The 27,151-nt window shown below is 34.4% G+C and overlaps 1 protein-coding gene across 3 annotated transcripts in view; it reads left to right on the forward strand.

Annotated features, from left to right (window-relative positions):
* Nucleotides 1-10,825: 10,825 nt before the first annotated feature.
* baz2ba (bromodomain adjacent to zinc finger domain, 2Ba) overlaps nt 10,826-27,151 on the forward strand; it is an 80,380-nt gene continuing 64,054 nt past the window's right edge. The window contains exons 1-2 of one of the 3 annotated variants that reach the window (XM_088930279.1): nt 10,826-11,014; nt 22,725-22,768. The gene's annotated coding sequence lies outside the window, so the exon portion shown is untranslated. Of the gene's footprint in view, nt 11,015-11,457; nt 11,508-22,724; nt 22,769-27,151 lie in introns of those variants that run through there. The other 2 variants (XM_088930271.1, XM_088930272.1) reach the window with 2 other exon arrangements.

Here is a 27,151-nt window from a genome sequence, read left to right on the forward strand (position 1 = left end):
TCATTTTCCCATTTTTTGTAATTTTTCCTTTAAACATTCAAGGACTTTCTTCTTTTGACTGCATCCATCCATTAAGCATCAACACTTGGAGGCTCTGCCTCATTCTTCCATAATCTACATTTCTAAATGAATAAACTATATTCATTTTAGACGTTTTAGATTTTTTGTAGATACCACATGTTCTTTGGATACAATTTCCAAGATGTTTTAGTGCACTTGTTCCCTATATCATCATGGTTGTTTCAAAAGAGCAGATCAATAACAGCATCTTCCTTACGGTGTGTTTACGAACTGGATTAGGAAGCAACCATCAATCATTTCGGCCACATCAATTTCAGCTTCTGTTTTTCCATCACAATATCTCAATTTATGTGTGGAAATCTCCAAGTAATTTAATGTTACTGTACCTTCGCTACATACAGGTACCTGTAATCTGCTTATACAGTAGGCCACTTGCACTCATGTCCAAGCAGTCAGTAGAATATAAAAATGAGACCACAGAATTAGTGTTTTCCAATTTCCTCTTTCTTCTGTATTCTAGTTTGCAAATTGCCACCTCTTCTATCTTCTTGTCTTTCCAAAAATATGTGTACCCATTCATTTTATATTCATCCTTGTTATCCTTGCCTAGCTGTTTTTCAGTTATTATAATGTCATAGCTTTTGTTGATGCAGTTGTCTTAATATCTATTCCTCGTCCTTCTAGCATTGATGTACAAGCATTTAAGAATAAATATGTTAATTGTTTTAACTCCTGGTGTTGCCTTAAGCTTGTGAGATTCTTGCACCCGGTTCTGTTCTGTAGTTTAAATTCTCCACAAATATTCTACACATAAGCATCCCCAATATATAAGTCAGTCCCTGGTTCAGGTGCATCATATCCTGCTTATATAGGTTTTGTTTGTTCAGGAAAGGCCATAACTACTCTTCTTTCTACTTTTGTTAAATCTCTATATTTCTTCTTCTAACAAACTGTTATATGTAATGAACATCAAAAGAAACTTACCACTTAAAACTGCAAGAAATGCAAAAAGTATTTTTCAGGGAAAAAGAAAAAAAATATTTTGGTAGCAGTTGCACTGATGTACTGAATAGACATGGCAAGGCAGGGGGATTGATATTTGTCGTCAAAGGGGTGATCATCAGGCTGTGAAAGTTACAGGCTAGTAGTCTGTGTTGCCACCGATGGAGGCAATATGAGCTACAGCCTTCATCTGGGATGCCTGCTTTGCACCTGGTTGCCAATGCTATCTTATGCTATTCCCTACCATTCCTCTCGTAGAGTCTGGATTTGTGTCTCTATATCCTAGATCCCATACATCATCCCAGCACATCCCACACATGTCCGATGGGTCTCAACCTGGAGGTGCAGGGCGTCCATCACATAACTCACACATTCTCCTCTCACAAAAAAGCCTTTCTTACACTGTTAGCGGATGTTATCGTGCTGGAAAGTTGTCACATCAATTTAAGCAGGCAGGAAGAGCCTCTCTATCAAACACAACAAATAGTGTATTGCTCTACACATCTGTGTCACACTTGCTGAAATCCAGCAGCTTGGTCTACTCCAAACTACTTGACTCACAATGCTACTTCATTGCTAAAGAAGTCTTGGCTCAATTGCTAATGAGTCTACTTGAGGTGACCTAGTCCAACTTCCAGCATGCCCATGGCATAAAGGTGTTGTTCCTTTGATCGGGGGGGTAGATTGGTACTTTCCTGTATTTTTCTTTCATGGCTTTCACCAGATTCCCAATTCAACAGGTTAAAACATGTAATCAGTTTGGAAAACATTTCATTATTCGTTTTTCTTCTAAAAATCATACATGTATAAATAGAGTGATACGTTTATTTTTAGGCTCAGTATAAAATTTTGTCGGTGTTGTCTGCTTTCAAAAAGTGTCAAAAGGAGGAAAATAGAAGAGTTGTAATCTGTTGTTTTTTTAATTTCTATATTTAGTTAATGTGTCAAGAACAGATACAATACAACCTCAAAGGGTTTCAACAATCTTCTTAAATTTGAAATGTTTTGTTGACTGGAAACAAACATCCTACATCCTCCAGATGGGAATAAGAAATGAACCCTTGTTTCTGGTGTAACACAGATGTGTAATCATTGAGGAATGTTTAGTGAGATTTTTGCCTCTTTACCATTTGAACAATGTTCCCATGCTCTGCAATGCTGTTTTTCTCACCCAGTTTACTATTTAGTTTTAAATCATGATTACACAACAAAGCATTGTATGTGAGATAAAAACAAGCCATTATCTTTCAATTGGCAGAAATAAACCAGAGGCAGAATATTCCATACTGTACATAATTTTATGCACATTGAGAGAAACCAACGAAAGCACTAAAAACAGAAGCATAAAAATAACAGATCAGAAAGATTCAGTGGCATAAAGATGTTTAATGAATGCAAAACATATTTAAATCAGTTCACAATAACTTGTATAGACGGGCTTTATTACAATAAAATAGAGATTTCTTTGATACGGTATTACAGTGGATACAATGTATTAAAGTTTAGCCATTGTGGTTTTGTAACTTAACATTTGCAGAGTCAGCTGCTGTGTTTTAGTGAGGCAGTAGTTCAAGGAACTGTAAATTCATTATGTAGTTTCTGTATCTAAATGTTTTGTTCTAATATCCTTCCTAAAGCAAATAAAGCATCAATTACTTATATATTGTTCAAAATGAATCCCTATAATCTTAAGAACTATATAATAAATACAATACTTGAACAATTGCTGCTAGTATTACTGTAGCTATAATCCAACTAAATGATGTCCCGAATAGAACACAGATTAAAATATTACATTCAAAGAGTCTCAGGATGCAAGCCCATATATATCTGCAAAGATACAGTCTTTAAGAGGGTATTTTAAATGGATATGCTTTGCGCACATGGAAGTGATTATCATAATTAATTGACATGTTAATGTACATACAGAGCCCTTTCTCAAGATTCTAGAAATGATTGGACCTGTTTACGTTATAATTACATTGGCTGGCTAAGCTCTTTATTTTTCAGGCAGAATTTGGCATTTGCGTTCCATCATGCTTTTCAGCAGCTTTCTCAATTTTGTCCTGCTGTTTTACTGCAAGATGAATTGTTTCTGGTGAGCATACATTACTGCTAAGCTGTCGCCATTATGATTATAGCTGTAATGGCCTATTTTTGATCAAATAATACTGAAGGCATTTCACACTTCAGCTTCATGACTGCCTGGAGGAGAATGTAGTTTTCAGTGACCCAAAATTGCTAATTAAAATGGACAATGTCTTGCATAAATAAGATATGACTGAGTGACAGTTGACATAAAATGCATAAAATGCAGCCCATCTTTGATCTTAGTATGATGTGAATAATATAATACAATTTTAAAAAAGGAAAAATGAGACAATAAATAAATGTACACACATAAATGTAATATACAGTACTATCGGAAACAAAATATAAACAGTTAGAGTACAGCAGACTGGTTCTGCTAATGAATGTACTATTTTTATCATTTTTACAAAATGCATTGAATACCTAAAACATTTTCTCACACAAAAATTCTACTGCAGGCAAACAAAGCGACCTTCAGGAGGAGATCTGTTTCAAGGAGTACTATTTAACTATAAAGTTAAAATTTACATAAATTCTTCTTCAGATTTCTTTCAAACAAAACAAAGACATTTACAGTTAAAGTAAAGGAACTACTTTTAGGCACACACTTATGTCCTCAAGAGACAATCTTTTAGAGTCACAACATGTCTTTTGAACAAACAGTACTTTTAAATTTGCCAACATTTCAAGTGAAACTTCCACACTCATGACTGTTCTAAAAATCTGTTTCCTACAATCTTTGTTTAAACCTACAACCCCATCAGACTGTTAAAATGTGAAATGTTCCAATTTTGTTGTCATGATTTTTAACTGTTAACTGCTACTCATTAACCATTTTTATTCTAAAAATATTTGCTTTTCACTGTATCCTTAATGTTCATATTAACAGTAATATAGATGTAACAAAAATATTGGTGAAACTAAAATTGACTGTAGGGCAGCTGCTTTTCATGTTGTCTTGCACTTACTCTTTTTTAAATCTTTATCCTAGAAATTGGTTCTATCCAAAGTCACTCTTTTTCTTAGTTATACAGTTAATATATACCTCCTGTGACCATGTGTAGATGGAAACATATCCAAATTAACACAATTTGTAAGTACAGTATGCATATACTGTGTGTTACAATACATAAGAATGTGAAACCAGTTTTACCTGATGTGACCAGGAATTTCATGTTTTTACATATATATTTAGGGAATCCATGAAACCTCTTATTAATTTCTTTTTTAATTTTGTGAATTTTCCAGTTTTATATTTTCAAAGAAACATGCAAAAGGCATTTTGAGCTTAGAGAAAAAAAAAATTGTAGCATAAACTTTGTGGTGCCATTCACTTTTCACAAGGAGGAGATCTTGTTTTTACATTGCGTTGCAGTCTGTTCACAATTACATATTTAGGGCTTTTCGACAGAGACTGATGCCGGGTCCATAGAAGATGTCATGACTTTCTCATAAATTCCAAGGGGTGACTTCTTTGACATTATTCAAAGGAACAATAGTTCCATCTACATCTGTCACATTCTTTTTTTGAGTGTGTTAGTTGTTTTTGTAATCTGAGCATTACTTCAAGTCAATCAGGGATTTCAACCTTGTCATTAACCACCATTCCTCTGTAACGTTCTTTATATGAAGTGCCCTACATTTGCACAGGATTTGATTGGTCCAGTAAGTTTCCACTGCAGATCTAATGGCAAAGGGACATCTTGTTCTTTGAGAACTCAATGCGACTGTTTGGATCAATGAGGTGGAAAGGACAACTTTGTAGTGTTGGGAGGATTTATACTTGCTAGTAGGAGCAATCGCGTGAATAGGAAAGGAAAATCAACTTTTCTCAAGAATGAGCCCTTGAAGCTGGCATTAAAGAAACGTGCATATGTTGTGTTTATAAGGACATATGTTGTGCAGTATGAAGTATTTAGTGTTTGCTGTCTGGGAACAGTAGATAGTGTAAGCAGATGACATATGCTTTTGACTTCTGTAGTGCTAATTTCTGTGAAATTTTCATTTTCAAAAAGGACCTTTCAAGCTCTGAGCCTAGACCAAGTTAGATTTCACACTTATTTTCACTTACCAAATAGATATTGAAGCCCATAATAAGAAAACCATGATGTCATTTTAGTATATTATTTAAATGGGGGAATTAATTCATGTTTCTTCAGGAAAGTCCTTTGCAAACTTGACTTCACTTTAAGATGCTGCACAGGAGAAAATATTTTCTAATATGTTTTAAAATATGTTACGTTTTCTGATATGTGCATTACTCACTTCATATTCTATTAATTATGAAAGTGGAACTTCTTAATCAGTATATTGAAGAGTACTGTATTTTTTCAATAATACATATTTAGGATACATCCATTAGGGTGGGTTGTATAAACAATAAAATAAATAGATTTTACACAGCATGTCTTGTGATACAATCTTTCTAAATGGTACCTGCTGTAAAAAATGAGAGCTGTTTTAAGAACCTAACCTTTTCTGAACCTCTTTTTAAAGAAAACCTGGCATATTTTTCTTTTGTAAAACATAACGTTACATTCTATACACCATCTGAGAACTGTTGTATTAATTGCATTAATGTTTTTTTCCATAGTGAAATGTAGAATTGTTCATTTTTTATATGCAAAGATATTTGAAACAGGATAAGAATATATTTGTAAAAACATAAAGTAACAAATTAAGCTATATTAATTCTAGGATTATTATAATAAACGGTGCATCTTCACATCTTCTTTAAAGCCATATAGAATGGGCTATTTAGGGAAATAAAGAACACTCCACGCCAGGATTTGTCAGTAATTTCCTTTTATTGCAGGCGAAGACATCTACCTACTACAAATAGAGCAAGCAGACTGGTGACTGATAAGACACATTTTCTGTGCATTTAATTAAATGATGTCTGATTTTTTATTTCCCATGGTTAAAGTAGTAAATTATAAGTGTGTTCACAAGCTAGAAAATTTGCTGACATAAAATAAATTAATATCTTGCTCAATGAAAATGCATTTTAATGGTCTTCCGTGGCCTTTGCTGTACTGGAATTATTATTATTATTATTATTATTATTATTATTATTGTTATTACTATTTTTCAAAGACATTTTTTAGACAATTATTATGGCTATTTCTGGTTAGTCAGGTTTCAATGGCTCAGATTTCCCAGAAAAGGCTCCTTTTCCATATGTCACTAATGAGTCATTGTGTCTGTGTTGATGTCACTGAACTGTGTTAACGGTTTTTTAGATTGCAAGCCCTTTAATTTGAAATCTGCAGAAGACAGTAGATATGACCTTCAGATAATAACATTATGATCCAGTGAAACCATAACAGACACCTCAAGTGGCGTTTTTACCAAAATGTCCAGACAATATTACGTCTCATCTCTAACCTTTGTGACTTACCTTTCTTGGATTGCCTGCTGAGAAGGTTAAAGGTCATTGCATTCTTCATTGTCAGTTTATACTCCAGGGAATTGTGATCAAATGACTCCTAAATGTACAAAACAGGAGCGCAATATTTAAAGTGTTTACAGATAGACAAAGACCGTTAGTTATGCATTCAGAAATCTAATGTACAATAGTTTAGCATAGTTTACCAACTCATTTAATATTAATATAACATATATAACAACAGAAGGAAGAAAAGGGATAACCAATTTAGATTTTGTAAATTGAATCTCCATTTCTTTGCATGCAGTGCTGTGTTTATTTGCTTCTGTTTTTTTAAAGGAGGTTTACTTAATGATTATGGGTTTAAGTGACTGGGTATAAATATTTCAGAAATTGTCATTCTAACACAAAATGTCCCACACAGTTCACATAAAAAGATATGTGGATTTCACAAATATGAAAAATGTTTCCTTGGTCATTTCTTGTTTTTTTCTTACTCACCTTTCTTGTATTTTTATTAAATATTTGCTAGAAGGTCATATCTAATAAATTCTAATAAATAAGTGATCACAGCAATGTAATTTAGGACCTGGACTCATGTTTCTATACAATATTAGCATATAATTGATTTTGTTCAAACGAAAGACCTCCAGATTTTTGAACAAGACTCTTAGGAGTTGAATTCATTATGACTGTAAAATTCCTTTATCTTAAGCTCTTCCAGCAAAACAATAAAAATACAGAACTATTCTGAGTATTTAAAATTTTGCATAAAGGTTCAGGCTTAGAAAAAAAACTCAACAGCTTGACAACCTCTTCCAGCAGTTCCCATTGTGCAACTTTGATCCATAATCAGGAACAAAACTCTTTCATTTCCTATTAATATATTAAGAATTAATGCATTTATAAATTATGCAATAATTTAGAAGACATTTTTTATTTATAAATACAAATAGCGACACTGGCTGAAAAACAACAGTTGAAATTTTCAACATATAAATTGTGAAGAGCAGAAAGAATTTCTCAGGTTTCCCAGTAAGAATATGATTGCTTCCTAATTCAAATAAAATAAATTTAGGTACATGACAGTAATATATTCACAACCTACAGGTTTCTAATAATAGGGCTATTACTGGTAATTTTAAAGGTTATTTAAAATACTGAAACAACCACTCAGTGTAATTTGTTTTTAATTCAATACAGGTTAATAACATAATATTAGGAGACCATTGTCTTTATTACAGTTATTAGCTACTTACTTAAAGCTTTTGAGAGAGGCATAGCATGAAGAACTCCAAATTCAATTATGTGTAAAACCTAAGGCCACTTTTACTGTGAAGGCACTGTTTGCAGCTAAGAGAGAAATTTGTGTCATTGAAATTAAATGCTTTTGTGGTGCTGGAAGGTTCTTGTTTTTAATGGAATTACAGAGTGTGGTGTACTGAGATGATTAAAATCTGTATTCCCAGAATGTGGCAGGCAAAAATCAATAACTGCAAGCACAGCTTTGCTGCCTGATGTGTATCCTAGGGTTGCCATGAACTAATAGAAAAATAATAATTAAAACCAAATCACCACATTAATTTGTTTTCCATCAGTCTCTTGAGAGATCATCTTTACTAGTTCTTTTGGAAGCTCATTATACTTTATAATCAAGACTCTTTAAAAATCCCTTTTAAGGAGACAGCCTGTTTGCCCTTCCCCCAATGTGCTTGCATTGCAGTCATTGCACTTGCACTTATTATGTTACAAATGACCGAGGTAAGGCTGACATTCTCATTGCATGCAAAAGACCCAGCCTGCAAAGCTTTTTCTAATGAAGCAGCTTTGTGCAATCTCCCTGTGTGTTAATACTAATGAAGATTCCCCAATACAATTAAAGCCACAGAGCATGGTCGCAGAGGAAACAAAACACAAAATATTTTTTCTACAATTTTCGATGACCCAGTGAATCTCATTTCAACCAGCTCGTGTGAAACTGGTGTTTCATTCTCAGAATTGACCCCGTCTCTTAACTTAAAAGAGGCAAAAAAAAAATCAATGAACTCACGAGACAGGGAACAAGCATATAAGCCTGTTTTAAATTCCGAAAGCTGAATAAGGATTTTTCCCCCTTTAATTTATGAGCGACTTTGTTTCTAAATTACTGTATCCAATTACTTATAGTGCATGTGTGATTTGGTTAAAGAAAGAGCACTGTACTACAATTAAATAGCAATTGTTTTCATCAACATTTAGAACATAAAAGCTTTACATTTAGCATTTTAGGGGAGTTAAGATTATATCTACAGATCTTCTAACTTTGTTAAGAGCTTTTCAGCATAAAATTGAAATCATGTCAGCATGCAGAATGTATCTAGCATATTTATTAAATTTTATTTAATTCAATGTATTTACAAATGACTGATTAGATTAAATGAAATGTGGTTATTTTAAAAGCTGCACAGAATCCACAATTCCTTTTTCAGTTATTAATCTACAATATTTATGAACAGTGAACAGTATACAGTATGCAATTAAGCCATGTTATTTTCTATTTAATGTAATTTCATTATTGATGTTTCATAACTCTTCTTTGTATTATTCAGTATAAATACTGTGATTTTATGTTTGAACAATAGCTGCTGTACATTATGTTACTTTTTGTTGTTGTCCAGATTAAATATCAAAATCCAGGTTGTATTCTAGGCTGGGTCACAGGATCTCTGTTCAGCCTGTTGCTGATTGTTTGCTAAAAAAAATAGTAGGGTTTGCCGTAATGATCTTACTATGAAATGAAGGATAATGCTAGAATTCCTGAATTGATTTAATAGAGCAAATAAAAAAAATAAAGTTCAGTCGAATGATCAATGAATCTCATCATCAACGCAAGACTTAAATTTCTTCTTAAATCTTCCTTATGGTGAAACTGAACATGAAAGATGGATGGCATTCATTTATTCTTCTCTCAAGTCCAACACTGCCTTCCACATACTGTAAATACCTATTTAGAATTAAACATCATTGCCCAGCATGGTCCTGCCAAAAATGAGAAAGAAACCAGGTCAGATTAAACTCAGAATCATTCATCTCAGTCTGGCTTGTTTATTTACCTTTATTTGTTTATCTTTTAATTGTATTTCTTTTATTTATATATCAGTGCATTCATTGATGATAATGTACCTCATAAATCATTATCTTTTCATGTGTTTATCAACAATTTATTTTGAGGAACATTTGAATTATATCCACACAACAGATTTATGTTTTTTTTTTCTAAGAATGAAAAACACAGAGGGCAGTGCTTATTAATATATTTGGCTGATACTTGCATCCAAAGCAAATTACATTTGGACTCACTTATACACCTGGGCTGGTTCCTGAAGCAATCTTAGTGCATTGCTCAGTGTGCAACACTAATGCCTGTCCAGAATTTGGAACTCAAATACTTTCAATTAAGAGTTCAGATCCCTAACCACTACTAGGCGGTATGAGACAACTGAAAACTGCAAATCCCCATCATTATTTCAGAATTCTGAGGAAAACAGATACAGAAACCTTTCCTAGAGAACCTGGCTCATTTTAACAGTGTCACATATTAGCCTCCGCCCCTAAGTCTCTCCTACTACATAATTATTGCACAGTCAATGCCCATCTCCATCCCCCCTATCAGTAGTACTTCATCAAGCAGCTTGATTACCATTTTAATTGGCTTTCTAACCATAATTTAAATGCAGGTGACTTAAAAGTCAGACGTTTTATATTATTTCTGACTTTTTACATATTTTATTTTTTTCCAATCCTCTCATGTTTAATAACAATATACGTAATTTCACAATTGCTACAGATACATGACAACAGAACTTCGCCGTAGTCTTATCCCAAGATATCATATTTAATGTTCTGCTTCACATCTTTTTAAAAAAAAAAATCACTATACTGTGCGACCCCCCTCCCCCATCCCCATTATTTCTACCACTTTCTGATAAACCGAAACACAACTTTCACAAAACTGAACCCATGCAGTGGTTTACGTATTGGGATATTCCCATTTTTCAGCTTTGATTTTTAAAAAAAAAATTTCTCGAATTGAACTGAACCTGAAAAGCAAAGTGCTACCTAAACGTGTTGCTGCTGAAGATTATAAACAATACAATTGTTTTACGAGCAATAATCAGAGTGAAAAAAAAACACGTAAGCCACAGGGCACGTTGCTATTATTAATTATACCAGGCAGTGTTGTTGTTTATTAATCATAAATGTAAGTTTTCATTGTTAGAGAGCCTGTGGGCTGACGTCACTTTGGTTCCTTGAAGTGAAGCTGAATAAACCTTGAGAAGAGTCTCCTTCAATCTGCTGTTAGTAACTAACACACACACACTGAGACTCAATTACTGCCCAATTCCCTTCTTTATCATCTCCCGCTACCGGTCTCTAACAATAACACAAAATCGAGAAGGAAAAGAAACATTACTTGAAATAATACTTGAAAGCAAGTCGAGGAGGGAAATACGTACAAGTGTCTAAACTAAGGTAAGTTTAACCACTTTGTGTTTTAAAGGTGGGTAGTTAGGGTTATGTATCGGTGAAAGCGTTCAGTTATTTCTCTGGATTGTACGCTGTAGGTCTCTTTACTTTCCTTGTCCTTCTTTACGTGTGCTCCAGGTTAACACCAAGTTGTTACAAAGATAAGGCGATCGTTCACACGCACCTTTCTTTTAACGTTGTGTTAGTTTTAAATGAAAAACTTTGAGAATGTAAGAAGTCGGTCTTGTTGTCGCTTTTGATCAAGCTGGTTAAGACTTGGGCTTTTTGAGTCTCTCAGAGCGAATCTCGTCTTTGTGTCCTCACTCGTGCGGTTAAACTGTTCCTTTTTCAAACCTGTTTCAAATGAAATCCTCAGAATGTGAGCAGATTCAGGGGTGATTGTGGTTCCCCTTTCTTTGCCACTCAATTCCGTATGTTACCGTGTCCGTTGTAAGGTTTATTTTTTATGAAAACAGCGATGCGGGAGAGTCAGTAGAAGGTAAGGGAGCTGAGTGCCTTTGGTCTGTTTAATATGTCTGTCTCAGATGATGGCAAAAATCTAACAGCTCTTCATTGAGCAAACAACATTTCTAAACCACAAATTATACATTTTATAGTATGTCTCTACTTTAGATTTGCAGCTGTGCTTTAAAATGTAATATTTTTCTTATTTTAGAGGAAATCCCCATGGTTTTAGAGAGCAGTCGGCTGCCGAGTTCGTGGCTTTCTTTTTCTCTTATCTTTTGTGTTGCTTCCTTATAAAGAGAAGCAGCTGCAGCCTGGCTGAGTTGTTGAAATTTATCCCTTTGTGTATATTACAATATCCTCCATTTTTCTGCCCTCTAAACAACAAGCCTCTCGCCATCTTGGGTAATTTTAATTCCCTGATCTTTTTCACTTTTTCAAGAAAACTAATCCATACCCCTAAAGGCTGAAAGTTATGAAATGTTTGAAGGGGCGATGGTGACGTCATGTGAAGTTTAAGTAAAATTATTCGTGGGAGCGTATTGAATTTTATTGTTTTTTGTTGCTTTTATCACTTCAGTCGTGTAAATTCCATTGTAACAAATTCGTTTGTGTATTTCTTTGAAGCAAAAAAGACAACATATTGTGAGATGACTTTGCATTAATATTTAAGATTTTTGTGCGTTTGTGACAGGTGGGGAAAGTGGTACTACAACAGCAGTAGTGTTCTTACAGTGCTGCTGATGACATGGGAAAGATATATCTTAAATTAGCAGAAGCAAATACGTTTTGTAATTGAATTACCGATACTTAAATATATCATGTAAATATAATAATTGTACATTGTTACGTAGAACTTTTGATGTGGACTACGTGACGAACTAAGGTATTCAAGCTCCATTATAAAGTTTTACTAATGTGTATGTAACAGTAGTGTTTTTAAAACATTAGACCCTCTTAGAAATTACCTTTTAATTAAGCAGAGAGCGTTCTTTGTTTTGGCCATGCTTTAAACACAATACTAATGTGTTGTTGAAATAGAAATAAAGAAAAAAAAGCAACTGAAACTAAGAACCTGACTGATTTTATGGTTACTGAACTGAGAAGCGGAGGGCTACAGTTTCTGTTGTATTCTGAGTGACTTTAATTAAAAATAGTAACCTCTAGCTAGGGGTTCTTATGTCATCCTATCCTCAAGTGATACAAGAAAAGGAACTGTTCTTCTAATTTACCTGCGAACAATAGACACATTTTTATTTCAAAACGCCTATCGGTCACATGGGAAAGTTAATGGGTGGAAAATCTAAAGTTTCTATTAATATGACTAACACCTGGGATACAGTGCTTGCCACACACTTTTGATTGGTGTGTGGTTTTTGTGAACCTACTATAGTTCTTTTTTTTAACTTGAATACATCTGGGAGAACTGGTTTATTTTTAAAAAGACGTGAGAGAGACCTATTTTTTTCTTAAATAGTATAGATTTCAGGACATATTTCAGCTAGAGGACTAGCAAGGCCTTTGAAGGCAGTGAATATCCCTATATTCTAAGATCTTAGAACTAGTAACAAAGAAATGCCATATTCATCAGATCAGAGAAGGTGCACTTATTCACATGTTTTCAGGAGGTGAATGAGAAGAAAATCTTGTATATAGCTTAGAAATGATGAAAAAAGTAGGTATATTCTGAGAATGCTTTCCCTGTAAAAAAAAAAGAATTAAAAGTACAGAGGTCATATCTGGACATCTCCTTACCTGCCCTCTGTTAGTATTCAGGAATACAAATTCTTTGTATGTGCTCAACATATGTAATATAATACAATATGAGTTAAATAAGTACAGTTTTATAAAAGACTCATGTTGTTATTTTAAAAGCCTTTTATTTTTATTGTTGGGTTATGCTATTTCTCGTATATTGTTTTTTTGCTGGATATGTTGACATGCATGAATCATAGGTCATGGATTATAAGGTGCCCTGTTTGATGCTTTTCTTAAAGTCTAAAGACGCATGACCTTTGTGTGTGAATCATGTTGACCTTCAGGAATGTTGAAAAAGATTTGAAGTTGGATTGATGTATGGCTACCATAGTTCAGATTTAGGCCTAGATTTGGACCGCATTTTTGGATCCATTCAGCATTGTTAATTAAAGGCCTGTGCCTAAGTACATGAAGTGTGCCAAGAAGCTTTTATTTACCCCCCCCCCCCCCCCAGCTCTATTCCTAATAATCATTGTTTTGCCAATTGGTATTAAAGGTAATAGGCTGTAATTAACAAAAGAGTAATTGCCTTGTTAGTTAGTGTGCTGTTCTTTTATTGACAATTTAACAATCTTTTAAAATGGAGCACTAAAGGAGCACGTGAGCTGTCTTCCAGGTTGTCAAGAAAAGTTAAAGATTTGACGTGATATTTTGTAGTGCTACTGAAATACAGCTTCTCAGCCCACCCTGCGTTTGAAGACCGTGTCAAGGCATTGGAGTTCGGTGTACAGTGTGAGTGAGCTCATTTCTGAAATGAAAAGCCCAAGTCCCAAAAGAACGAAGGAAGATACCGTGATGAGACGTGGCAGAGGTGTAAGGCAGAAGGACATTTTTGAAACCTCAAAGACCCTTGTGATTCAGCAGTTCCTTTTTTACTAACATTGTTTTGTAGCTGTAGCTTCTTATTCATTTCCCTTTGGAAGTTTGTAGGCAGAGAGAAGCATTTTAACAGAAGATCCTACTCAAGATGCTAATCACACTGCCTCCTATTTCTTTGTTTGGATATTTACAGCAAAGCTGCAATGTAAAGGAGCAGATGTTTTGCCAAACATCCTGATGTGCTGCTTTTTCTTATGGGAGTGCGTTACTGTTCTTTCTGATGCATCGACTTGACAGCTGCTTGATTTCATGGAGCTGCTAAGAAGCCATTAGTGGTATCAATGAATTGAAACGGAACAGTCACTCCCAGCTTGAACTGCTATTGCAAATGTCTATTGTTGCTATTTTTTTGTTTATCTGAAAACACAGAAGAAGGCCTTTACAATACACTTGCCTTATATTACCTTTATGCAGTTGACAGAAACATTATCTGTCAGGGCCTGTTTTTGATGTTGATTTAAAAGCAGTAACTTATTTTCACAAGCAAATTGAATCCAGAAATTAATACAAACGTGGATGAGACAACTCCCTCTTTAGTAACCCCTAGACATTGTTGTCTGGAATGCGAAAATAATACTTTTCCGGGATGACGAGTTCTTGTTTTCTCTGGAGAAAAGAAAAATAGCACCCAAGCGTTCAGGAATTAAAGGTAGACGTGGTTAAACCCTATTTGCATGTCTGCTGAAGTTGTACAAAACAGTTGCCATTGACTAAGCTGATTAGTAGAAATTAGGATTTGGAAGAACCTTGTGTCTCAGGATGCTGAAACTGATGAAACCTGGGAGGCTTTGCACAGACAATCCCATATGTGCATTTGCTAGTGTGATTAATCCCCAAGATTTAAATGGAGGTTAGTACAAGGTTTGTTCTTGTTTTTTGTACATAACTATGTTAAAATTGGAATGCCTGTTTGTTAACAATTCAGGATTTGTGGAGTTAATCAAATATAACACTTTACCCTAAATGTTTTTCCAAGGTGTGTGTCCCAAACTTTGAAAACTGTACATGTGCTGTTCATCAGAAAGGAACTGTAACACTATAGAGTTACAGTATATTACAAGCAATTACACATGTAGCTTAGTTATAGGCTTATGTGGACTTGTGTGATTCAAATTGCTTTGTGGCTGCATGCTTAACAAGCTTTATTTCTTGTTTCACTTTGTCTGCAATGGAAGAAACACAAATTTGGGTTGTTAGGGGCAGAAGTGATGTAAATGACTTCAAATATAATTTGCAAAGTCAGTGATTTAGGATTGAATGTAAATTTGTTGACTCCAGGCAATCTTGCCAAAATCATGTTTTATGACTGATAGTCTACATTAAAAAAATTACATAAAATATTAGCTTCTTCGTCATGTGAATTAAAGCCCCATATTATTATTAAAACGTGTTTTTGTTATTTTATTTTTTGTCTTAAAACACAATCATTCATATGGTGTTTATTGTAAATGTGTGTCCCGTGTTTCTGGCCTTCTGCATTACAAACACTCAACTGAAATTGATTTGTTTCTGTAAATACTTAATTGATAGTAATGAAGTATTGCCTGCAATTTAACTAAAACCAAAGTAATAAAACATTACACTGTTTAAGGTCTATCATTTAAACGACTGTAACAGAATGGGAAGTGAGATAAATCAGATTACAGTCTAGATGCGTTATGCATGCATCCAGTAACTGCCAATGAATCAACCAATAACCAGATACAGAGCTAGAAGGTCACTGCATTTACCTCATATTTATTCAGAGCATTATGTCCTTGAGAATTGTCTTAGAATAAAGGAACTATAAAATATTGCCGCAAATCACGGGCTTGCATAGCAAATTATTTAACATTATGAAAAGTAGCACTACTGCATTTTAATATTTTAATATTACAGGTTATTGTTCTTCAAGGATGGAAAAATATTAGCCCCAGGTTACCAAAATATTGCTTGAAACAGCATTTTTAAATGTTACTCCTGTAGCTCGGTGCTGTGATTAACAGAGTTGATTTTATGTGTAATTATTACATTTTATGATTTGGTTTACCGAGTATCTTTCTTATTCCAAATGTCTTTTTGCGACTCTGTTTTCCTAAAAGCCACATTCAAAAGCAAACATTCTCTAAGGGGATAAAAGAAGGATACATATTTTCATGTGTGAGAATACTTAGGCTAAAGTACACTGTGATCATAGTTAAAAATTATCGTGATTGCTTAGAATTCTATACATGGGCGTAGACTATAGTTATGGTGACAGTAAACTGTTGAATATGGATTTTTATGTGTAAATAATTTTTAAAATGCCATAAATATGACAGAGTTGGCAAGATAACAGTACATTCTTGATACATTAGTTGGAGAAGGCAAGGTTCAGACATTCTTCAGATTTTTTTAGATGCTGAAATTGTTCAGTTTCTTGTCCACCCTGTCTTTGAAGACAAAGAAATATAGTCATTAGTGCAGGTGGAAATCACAGTTGGAAAATCTTTTGTTGCCCAAAATGAATAAATGCAGTACAATTACTTCAAACAAGATCAAATAAACAACACAATTAGCCAATGCTTCAGGAATCATTAAGATAGGTTCTGCTCTTTATCTCTACTTTATTAAAAGAGTTTGTGTTTATAGATTAATTTAAAAGGTGTCTTTGTATACCTGGTGCCTGGGATAAGTCTTTAGTCTATACCCTTGTGGAGTTTACTTGCCCAAAAGCAAAGCACACTGTTCAAGGCAAGGGGAAATAGTTGATATAAGACTGTGTGTTTGCTAGTTGAGTAACCGTGAATGTGTCACAGAGGAAGTTATGTGGATCTTGAACTGTTAAGAACACTGGATGAGAACTTTGTTTCTCTGAGAGCAGAGGGCCTCTTCTGTCTGCAGATTGTTTGAAACTAATGAATCAGACATATTGGTAATTATTGCGGAAGCCCTGATGATGTTCCTGTAAGGATAATTGTGTGTTTTCACCCTGTTTTTTGCCTGTTCTTACCCTTTTCCACAAGCACGCACTCATTAATCAAAGACGCTGAACTCCTGCTGTGGGCCGAGAGGTCCATCAAATTGGCAGCCGGTTCAGTGTATAGAACAGTGCTGAGGCTCTTAACGCACAGACATAAATAAATCTAAGGTCTTTGTATGCAAACCCTGGAGGTTAATACTGTATAATTCAATGTCCTGTCTTTGTTTTTTATGATTGATGTTTTTAAACATTTAAGGCTTGATGTGAGTCCTTTAGTAGGTCAGGGTTGACACTGTCTGATTGGGTGAGCTGGTAGATATTGGGGTGGTGGTTTAATAGGAATATATGGAAGAGATTACTGTTTTTTTCCTTTATTTCTTGAGATAGTTGTCATATTGCCTGTGCTGTTTCAGGAATGTTCCAATGATTGAAGTCCCCTGCTGTGATAATGGGTCTGATGTTTGAAATGCCAATAGTTTGGCCTATTTGTTGTGCTGCTTACTGCTATTTGCATCCTTAACCGAACTAACATGTACTACATGCCTAAACTATTGGGATTTCTAAGCAGAAATAATATTGGGATTCGGCTGTGACACGAATGGGTTGCATATTCATAATTTAAGAACAGCTGGTTGCAGGAAGCATTCAGTCTTTTGCAAGCTATTATAAACCATTCCACTCACACACTGAGATTGCGCTTGAGCAGCCTTCTTTTATTTATTGATCTTTTTGCATTTAAAATCTGGTCACTGCTGCCACAAAGGCTTTTCATTTTAGCTGTGCTAGCAGCACACTGCAGCTTCAATTTTAAATATTTAATTTTTACTGAATGCTGCATGAAATGACAAGGAATATGAAGAGAATCTATCCTTCAAAGAATGTGTGGGTCAGCATAAGCCATAAATCTGATGCATCATACTTTGTTTATATAAACTATACTGTGTACATGTGTTTTGCATACTCTGAAAAAATGTTGAGAAAGAAAATATTAAAATAATAGGAATGCTTGGTGACTACTAATAGGCCTTTTTTTTTACCTTCCTTATAAACATGATTTCTATATCTACAGTATATCTGATTCAAACCAAAAGCAATCAATCTCATACATGTAGTAGTAAATTAAGAACTTCTTGTGTTTACTAGTAATTGGTGTTTAAAAAAGGTAATGTGAGCAAGAGTCCTTATTCTGCAAATTGTACTCTCTTATTCCTAAAATTTTACTCTTCAACAGTTTTCGAGTGCTAAATTAAAATGGGGGTGGAATCTGCAGGCTGATTCTTATTTATATGTCATGGCCTTCTGGAGAAGGATTTTTTTTCCTACCTGGTTTAAACCAGAGTAAACAAACTTCTTTTTATTGGATTATCCCACCCAGAAGCAAGTCCCTTTTAGCTGTGTGGTTTAAATAGGATCCACAGCCTAGGAGGAGTGGATGATTAGAAATAATCCATGCTGTGATGGAGGAGCTCAATAACTTGCTCACTGTATTGTGCAATGGATTATTTCTGTTAATTTGACCAGATGTTCCTTAATCTGTATAGTTTTTTATCCAGTATTTTCTTTCCGAGACCTGCTGTCAGCTAAGAAGAGATCTTTCAGTGTAGTAGCAGGGTGATAAGAAAAGGGTGTCTCATGTTAAACTCCGGTCTTCATTTTGCAGGTGTAACAGTTTATAATTCCTTCTGGTTTTCCCTCTAAAGACGAAGTTTTAAGCATTTTTTTATTTGCAATATATGTACAGTATATCCAATATACATAATAGGTAAAAAATAAGATTTTGTATGTAATATCTGTATTTGTTTGTTAAGGTGTCAAGGGTATATTTGAGGAAGTGTGAATCAAGTGAAAATTTTAAGCAGCAAATCTGGCAGACAAAATGGTCTTTTACTGAACTTACCAGGAAATGGTGAAGCTTTGTAATGTATTACAGCTGTGAGATGAAATGGAAAAATGTTGGCCTGAAGAAATTTCCTTTAACATAAGTGTTATTTATTGCTCATTACTGTCTGTGGGTTTCTCTAAAGCCGGTAACACATTGTCATCCTTTTTTTTTAATGGAGAGACAGAGAGAGAATTGTAACACGATAAGGATGTAGAAATTATAGAGGTTCAAAGAAAATACTGACAAAGACCTTTATCTTAGGGCAGGGAAAGGTCTTTCAACTTCTAGCATTATCTGAATGTACTGAGCTTGAGATAAAATAGTAGGCCACATCCTCAGCTGTCTTAGCACACCTCACAGTTGGGGTGAAATTCTGTTCATACATTGTGTATATATATGTGAGAAGATGAAATGTACTTACAGAGAAGCACTCTGTTGTCTGTACTTTCCTTAGGTTGTGATTGATTTGTTTTCTGTGTATAGAAATTTCCCCAACTTCTCTAGGCTAGTATAATCCTACATGAAAGCTCCCTAGTGTAATCCAAATATTTAGAGCTAATTGAAGTATGCTGCAGGAGCAACACTGTCTTTTAGGAAACAACACATTCAACCCCTATCGTCATCTCTGGGCTATGGAAGAATTTATCTTATCACTCATGTGTCTAACAAGACAATATTCTATACATGTTTTGGTACTGCCAGGGACTTGATTGGGCAATGTAGTAAAAAAAAAAAGTTTGTCTTTTATAAACTTGCAAATAATATTAGTTTAATTCATTTTCACATGCTTTTTTTGTGTATATTCTAACAAAAGGTTTATAATGAACTTGTACCTAAGATAGTGTCATAGGTTTGAAGTAATGTGTACATTTTGAAGATGTTTTTCCACGGGGAGAAAAAAAACTTCAAAAAAGCAGTCATCTTCCTGAGAAAACTAGAACAGCTGGGTTCTCTGCTGGTTCACATGTACAGTGAAACTAACTGTTTAATTAAAAAACAGGCTAGAGCTTTGAAGTTGTGTCCACCTGAATTGCGAGGATGAGTTGCCGAGCTCTGCTCTGGAGGAGAACCTGCTTGTTCTTTATGGTCTTAGATAGACATTGTATACGGGCTGTGTTTAGTAAATTAGAGCTTTCTTGTCAAGACTGGCTATAGACAGTTGAGACGTGTGGTTAGTGTTTCTTGATTAACGGCCTTTTTTCTTGAAATGCTGATAGTGTCCTATCCCAAAAAAACAGTATAAGCCTGTTGTTACTTTGGTATTTTTTCCTGACATGGTTAAATTGCAGATTAATATATTTGTTTCATTTTTTTGTGTTTGCGCCCACTATCTTTATTAATCTATAATAATAAATACAGTATATACCAAATGCAGCAATCAAAATATTTGTTCTGAGTTTTCAAACCTGAAATTTAAACTCTTTTATAGGCTCTTAAACATGACCATTGCTTCAGGGATTTTGGTCTGCTGAATAATTATTATTAGCTTTTTCATCATCTGTTTTTCATTTCCATGAAACCTGAACAGTAAAAAAAAGTATAGTCTATATATGCTTTTGCTTTGTGCTATTTAAATATAACTTTTGTTTTGCGTTGAAAGTTTGTGCATATGAAAGGTGTTACGCTTTACCACAGAAATCAGAAATTTATTATGTTTTTCAGAAGATTTAAAGAGATGTTTCCATCTTAAAACAATATGCTGCATCACTAGTTAAAAATGTTGCAAGTTTCAAAAGGATATTAATTGGCCAAAGGGTGATTAATGAACTAACTGTTATGGTACAGTGGCAGGAAGCAGGTTACACCTGTTAGAGTATGAGTAATATTAAAAAACTGAAATATACTATACAAGACTCCATTAATTGACTTCAAGCCATTATAGCACAGTATAGTAAGTACAAATATAAAAGTCTTATTCAATTTATAATGTTTAACTTTCACTGAAGTAATACTGACTCATCATTCAGTGCAGTCTGGTTTTATAAACTTTTACCATGAAGTGGGTTTTCTTTTAAATGCATTTTTATCTTTGAGCCCAATTGATGAAACATAAATCTAAATGTTCAATGGACTGTTACCACGTGCTTCTAAATTAGGATGCTGAACTGTTACTACAGATATGCCTCTTTAAAAGCTTCACAAATTTTGGTGTAACACCATATTCTTTTTTTTTAGAATTGAATATTTTTTGTGACATTATGTAGCAACACAATGCATGACATTTTTATCAAGGCGAACATTTTTTGTTGTGTACCTGTGTGATGAAAACTTGAATCATAAACATTTTAGGTTTAGTGAAAGCGATTGCATGACATCTCTCTTAGTTATAAATTGTCAAGACTTGCCTGCCTGAACTTCAGTCTTTTTAAGATGTCTGTGATCCATCACAGTGGTGAAAATACCTTTAGCTGCTGATAGTATGAACTAGAGAATAAATAAAAATTGTATTAATTGCTATACTGTACTTTAAGTTGGGTCCAGTTTGTCTTTGCATTTTAAGAATATTGAAGAATTATTAAAACCTTTTTCTAAATTGTTCATAGTCAGGTATTTTTTAAAATTTCTTTTATGGCATGAATTAATCCAAAATTAAACTTGTTGTATTTATATATCCTATTACATATTAAATTTAGAGGAATGGATAATTATTATAAATCGGTTGTATTATTATACGTTAAACAATCGAAACAACCTAGAAAATGTTTATGTAGGTAAAGGTTAAGGCAAGCGATAAATCTGTGATGTAAAAATCAAACACACAAAGTAAATGATGGTAATCTCAAAACAAATTCCATCAAGCAAATAATTTCCAAAATAATTTTAACGAACTTCATCATAGATGTAAAGTTAGTAAATTTAATTTTGAATTGATGTTGTTGTTATTATTATCTTTTATAAATAATGTATGTTTTATCTGTCTTGTGGTACTGCAGTGGCCGTGTAGATAAATTGCTTTGTCCTGGGGATTCTGAGTGATGCATGCAGGCTGTAAATCACTAGCACTAAAATCTGTTGCTGACACCAATGTTAAATGGTGCAGCCTTCATTTCCTTCACATTCCAAATGAAATGAACCCAGATGGAAATGTTTAATGAAAATAATAGAAATTGCTGGCTCGCCAGAAATTTCGAGTGCTTATGCAAGTGCTGTTGTCTCTGTGATAAAATCTGCAAAATGATATTCAAGTTAGTGCAGAGAGAGATTTGCAGAGAAGCTGAGATTAGGTCCAAGTTTCATCGAAATGGTGACACGTTTCTTCATGAAATCTGAAAGTCAAGAAGCAGTCGTACATGCAATGCAGCATATTTTGGAGAATAAAATGAAAAAAAACACATTTATATTGTAGTTTATGAATTCTTGTGACAAGAAATAGACTATAACAAATGGAAATAATTCTTCTACTTTAAGAATGGTTCTTTGTTTTCTTTGTAATGTTATGGTTTATCCCACCCCTCATTTAATGCTTTACCATCAACAGGTTCAACATGAAATAAAAGCTGATAGTTTGTGGGCCTCATGTATTACAGGGCTGTAGTTATAAGCATGAAGTTAGAAATAGCCTCCTTATTCTCCTGTTTAATCTGTCAGTTTGACCACATTGCAGGTGTTCTTTGATATCTACATAATGTGGCAGTGGAGAAGAATTTTCCCTCCAGGGTTTTTACTGTAAATAGGTATGGGTATGCAGAGTAATTATAAATACCAGACTTTTTTTGTATTTGTCTTCAGATGAAAAGTAATAATTGGAAAATTATGCAGATGTCTAAGTGGATTCTTTTGCTTTGTTTCAGTTTGCAGAGCAGTGATGTCTCAGGGCTGAAGACACTCTTAAACAGTAAGTGTTTGGTCACGTTGTCACGCCATTCAAAAACATGTCCACAGCCTTTCATGTTTTAGTGGTGCTTAATATCAAGATTGTTGCATGACCTGTTTTGTATTGCACGTTTCCTTGTTTTTACAGAGCCTTTTTGTTTTGTAAATGCTACCTAATTGGATGACCATTTTATACATAGCCTTGTCTGCTATGCACAGAACCTGAGAGATTTTTATGGACTGTCAATTTTCTCTCTTATCCATGAGAAGTTCATTTCTGCTATAGATCTTATATTTCCACCTATTGAACTGTAAAACTATTGTGTTTCAGAAGCAGTAATTGAAGGTAATATAGTACTCCATTATATCAAAACTTAGATCATCATTTCAAATACGGGATATGTATCAAACGTTTTGAAAGATTCCTGTTTTTAAGCTCTGGTCCAGAGATTCTGACAGTATTAACCGTTAGCCATGATCTTTTCTCATTCTTTTTGAGGGTGACTGAACCTACGAATTTAAGTTCAGTGTTTGTACAGTGCTACCAAAATGACCAAAATTTCACCAGCAAAAATAAACAGAGAAACTGAAGACTACTTGTAATTCCAAAATAATTGTTGCATGTGATAACACTATATAAGAAAAGAAAAAAGTGCAGAGTGCAAACTTTTTTCTTACATCTTTTAAACTATTAATATAGAATGTTTGGAATAAAACACCACTTGCTCATTTTGTTTAAGTAAATCTGTAATTATTGTTTCTTCACAAGGAAGTGCTGTTTCATAGCTACAAAGTGTATTGTCATTTATAAAAAAAGGTGGTGTGTTTTGTTTTCATTCCAAACTTGCACAGCTCATTCTGTCTTTTTTTCTTTTGCTTCAGGAGTCTTATGCTTAGTTTAATCATGTTTTTCTTGGAAGTCAGTTAATTCTCCAGCAGGTTGGAATAGTTTGGCAAGTGGAGCCTTTGTTTTTTTTCCTCATTTGTATTATAAATAGTCGGGACTTCAGGTAGGATTGCTTTAAAAAGTGTTTGCTCAAATGCCTAAAAAATAGTGCACCCTGTCAATCCTGGAAAGAAACTGAAAATATTTGTTTCAGTCCTATTATAGAGTCTGACATATGAGTTTCTTAAAACCTCAAGTATTACCACACGGTGTAAGGACAGCTTGTCTGAACACCTTACTGTGCCTATGAAATATGCAAAACTCATGTATACTTCATGCAACATAAATTCCTTAGGATAACAATCAATTAGTCAGTAACACCTTAAGAGTTGCATTAGAAGTCATCACCTTTATGTGTTGAATGTAGTTTTATAGAAACAGTATATATTCTGTATTGTGGTGAAGAATAAGAATTGAATATTCATTCAATTCAGGTAAATTTGTGAATAGTGTAATCATTTTGTGTAAACATTAAGGACGCAAAAGTCCTAGGATCCAAATAACAGAAAGAACATGCAGAGAAATGTTAAATGATTAATATTTTCATATACCGAGATATTAAATCTCTCATGAATGCCATTGCTTCCTGTAATATATTAATTGTATTGGATTGTATGAAGCATTTTTGCAAAGTACAGTTTAACTGGGGATGAATTCCAGCTACTTTACAAATGAAAAATCCAGTGTCATGGGCTAAAGATATTGTGTCCATCCGTTACTTCTCTAGTCCAGAGGAGCAGATGGAATGTTAAGATGTGAATTAAATATGAAGAAGTGTATTTATCATTATCTACATTTCTAGATGACTGTTAGATGGATAAGAAGAACACTTATTGTGTTAGTGATGATATTTATTAACAATTTTGTCTATAAATATTTACCTTTGCAAGACCAGGCTTTAGCTATTCCAAGCTGCGGGAGTAAAGTGGCAGTTTCACTTTCTAATGTTTTGCAATAATTGTGAAATGAACACATTTGTCCCTGAATAGGTGCCCATTGTTTCTTTACAGTAAGTTATCAGGCATCTGTGGTTACAGACGATGTCACCAATAGCTGAAGATAGCCTAACGTTATTACTGGACTTCTCTTTTAAATTTGGCAGGCTTACATGCCTTTGGGGTGCTGGTTAGGGGGAGCCTGAGTTCATTAGCATTCGTTACTTATTTCTTCAAAGGAAACCTTAACAGCATTCAAGAGGAATAAATACAGCTGCTCTCAGCTTAGACATGAAGTTTATTTGCTTTTTCTGAAGTCTAATAGTAGACGGGTTTTATTTATTAGGCTTAGTGCATTTCACTGAAACATGGAAACATTACTCACTTGTAATGATCAAAATTTTGTTGGAACTTGCTTACCTCAGAACATTATAGTAATGTTCTATACCTGCCCTTGGAGGGTTACTACCTGCAAGTCTATCACATAACCATACAAAAATACAAATGACTATTATTGATAATATAAACGACCCCAGAAGAAGAGACATATGTTATTTGTTGACAGTTTAAAAGAATCTGCACACTTAACTATTTGGCCATTTCTTACAGTACTTGTCTTCTGTACACTGAACCTGTCTAAAGAACAGATCATATATATTATCCTCAAGGCTTCTGCTATAGGGAATGTCAGAACAGAGAATAAATAAGGTGGAATCATCATCTTTGAGCTGATGTAGTGCTATGTAGACTACATGGACAGACAATGGAAATCTCTCAAGGTTTATAGCTACAGTCATTCAGCTAGCAATATTCACATTTCCCATTTAACTATGATTATTGGAGACGATCTGCAGAAGAAATGGCACAAAAGAGAGTGAAGAAGGAGCTTACCGACTACATTTACAAGAAGCTTATCTGTGTAGGGTGTGTTCCTGTATCTATTGTGTGCTTTTCAGTTTTTTTTAAATGCAATGTCCTTTTCCAGTTAATAGTATTTGCTCAAAGAGTGGATTCTGTGACAAGTAGTGAAATGTTAGCAGATTGTTGTAGCTTTGTAATATGATGTGGTCATAAATAACCCACTCTTGTCCTTGTGTTCAGTTTTTAAGGAAGGCAAAGAAGCAGCAAACATTCACAAGAAAGAGTTTTATTGATCTACATAATGAATAACAAGACCACACTGTAGGATTTATATAGGGCTGGTTAATGGTGAGGTGATGATAGTTTTGTTAATATTTTGAAGGGTTGAGGAGAGGAGACTTAAGTGTAGCTCAAGAATAAGAGATAAGAGAGTTAGTTCTTCAGTTTAACAACAGAAAGAAATCATTGACAGTTTTTACTGTCAACTTTTAAAAATAATGACATTTATTGGAACATGTTTGTTCAGTTGCAGAAAATTTTACTGCACAGATTTAATGATTGTAATAAACAATATTCTGCAATAAAAATGAAAATTACTTAAATGCTTGATAGATATTGAGACTTTTTTTGTTGAGCAAAACAGGACATAGGTTTCAATATCTTAGGTTCTCTAATGGATGTACAGACTTCCTACAACTGTGTATCCATACAGAACCATTTCCCGTTTGGCAAACAAAATAATTTCCAGTCGGGAAAAAGCGAATACAGTAGCAAGTCCACTTGTGTCTCAACAGTAAGCAGAATGTTTGGGAGGGTTGTCCAATCCTGGTCTGACGCATCTGCAGGTTTCCAAGGTCTCTTTTAGCAGCAGCACCTGAAGAGCTGGAAGAAGCTGTTAAATTAGTCCAGTTAAGCCAGTAACCAGCTGATTTGGTTTTTAAGAGCCAAGATGGAGTGAAAATCCACAGACACACTAGCTCTCCAGGACCAGGCTTACACGTCCCTGATGCATGGTGCTGTTCCTCTGAAAGGATGGGCACTTCACGATTTGTAATTAGCTGTGCAATGCAACATTATGCTCGCACCTCCTAAAATGTGAGGAATTCTTCTCACAGGCTGCTAAAGGCAATTCTTGTTTGATTCGCTTTGTACGTGCGGCTCTAACTTCAGTGTACTTGGCTTTGTTACCAGCCCCCTTTCAGATGAAACAGAAAAAAAAAAGCTACTAGGATTCCCTGACAGCGAGAGAGTGCCTGAAAATAATTTAAGATGCTGAATAGCTATACTTAAGTTGAGGTGCTGTGTAAGGAAACCATAGTGCTTATGTGGACAGATATACTGTATTCCTTTTAGAATGTGATGTGTTTTTAATGACAAACATCCAGGATGTGGAAATTGCAGAGAAACAGAAAACATCCCGAAGGTCAAAAGCAGCAGGCAGCCTCTCAGATACTCGAGGGCATCGGATTCTGTTACGTCAGACTTGCAATCTTGACTTTTCGCAGACTGTCAGGGGCAGGGAGGCTTTTGCTATCTTCCAATGCTCGTCTAATACGAGGTGGATGTTGAATTTATTTTAAAAAAACTGACAGAGCTGAAGTAATACATTTATGGTGAAACTGAGTTTGAATTTAACAGTTTTCCCCCAACCTCCACTGGCACC

The sequence above is a fragment of the Atractosteus spatula genome, chromosome 13 (genome assembly GCF_055471065.1).
Source record: "Atractosteus spatula isolate fAtrSpa1 chromosome 13, fAtrSpa1.hap1, whole genome shotgun sequence".
Taxonomy (NCBI): domain Eukaryota; kingdom Metazoa; phylum Chordata; class Actinopteri; order Semionotiformes; family Lepisosteidae; genus Atractosteus; species Atractosteus spatula.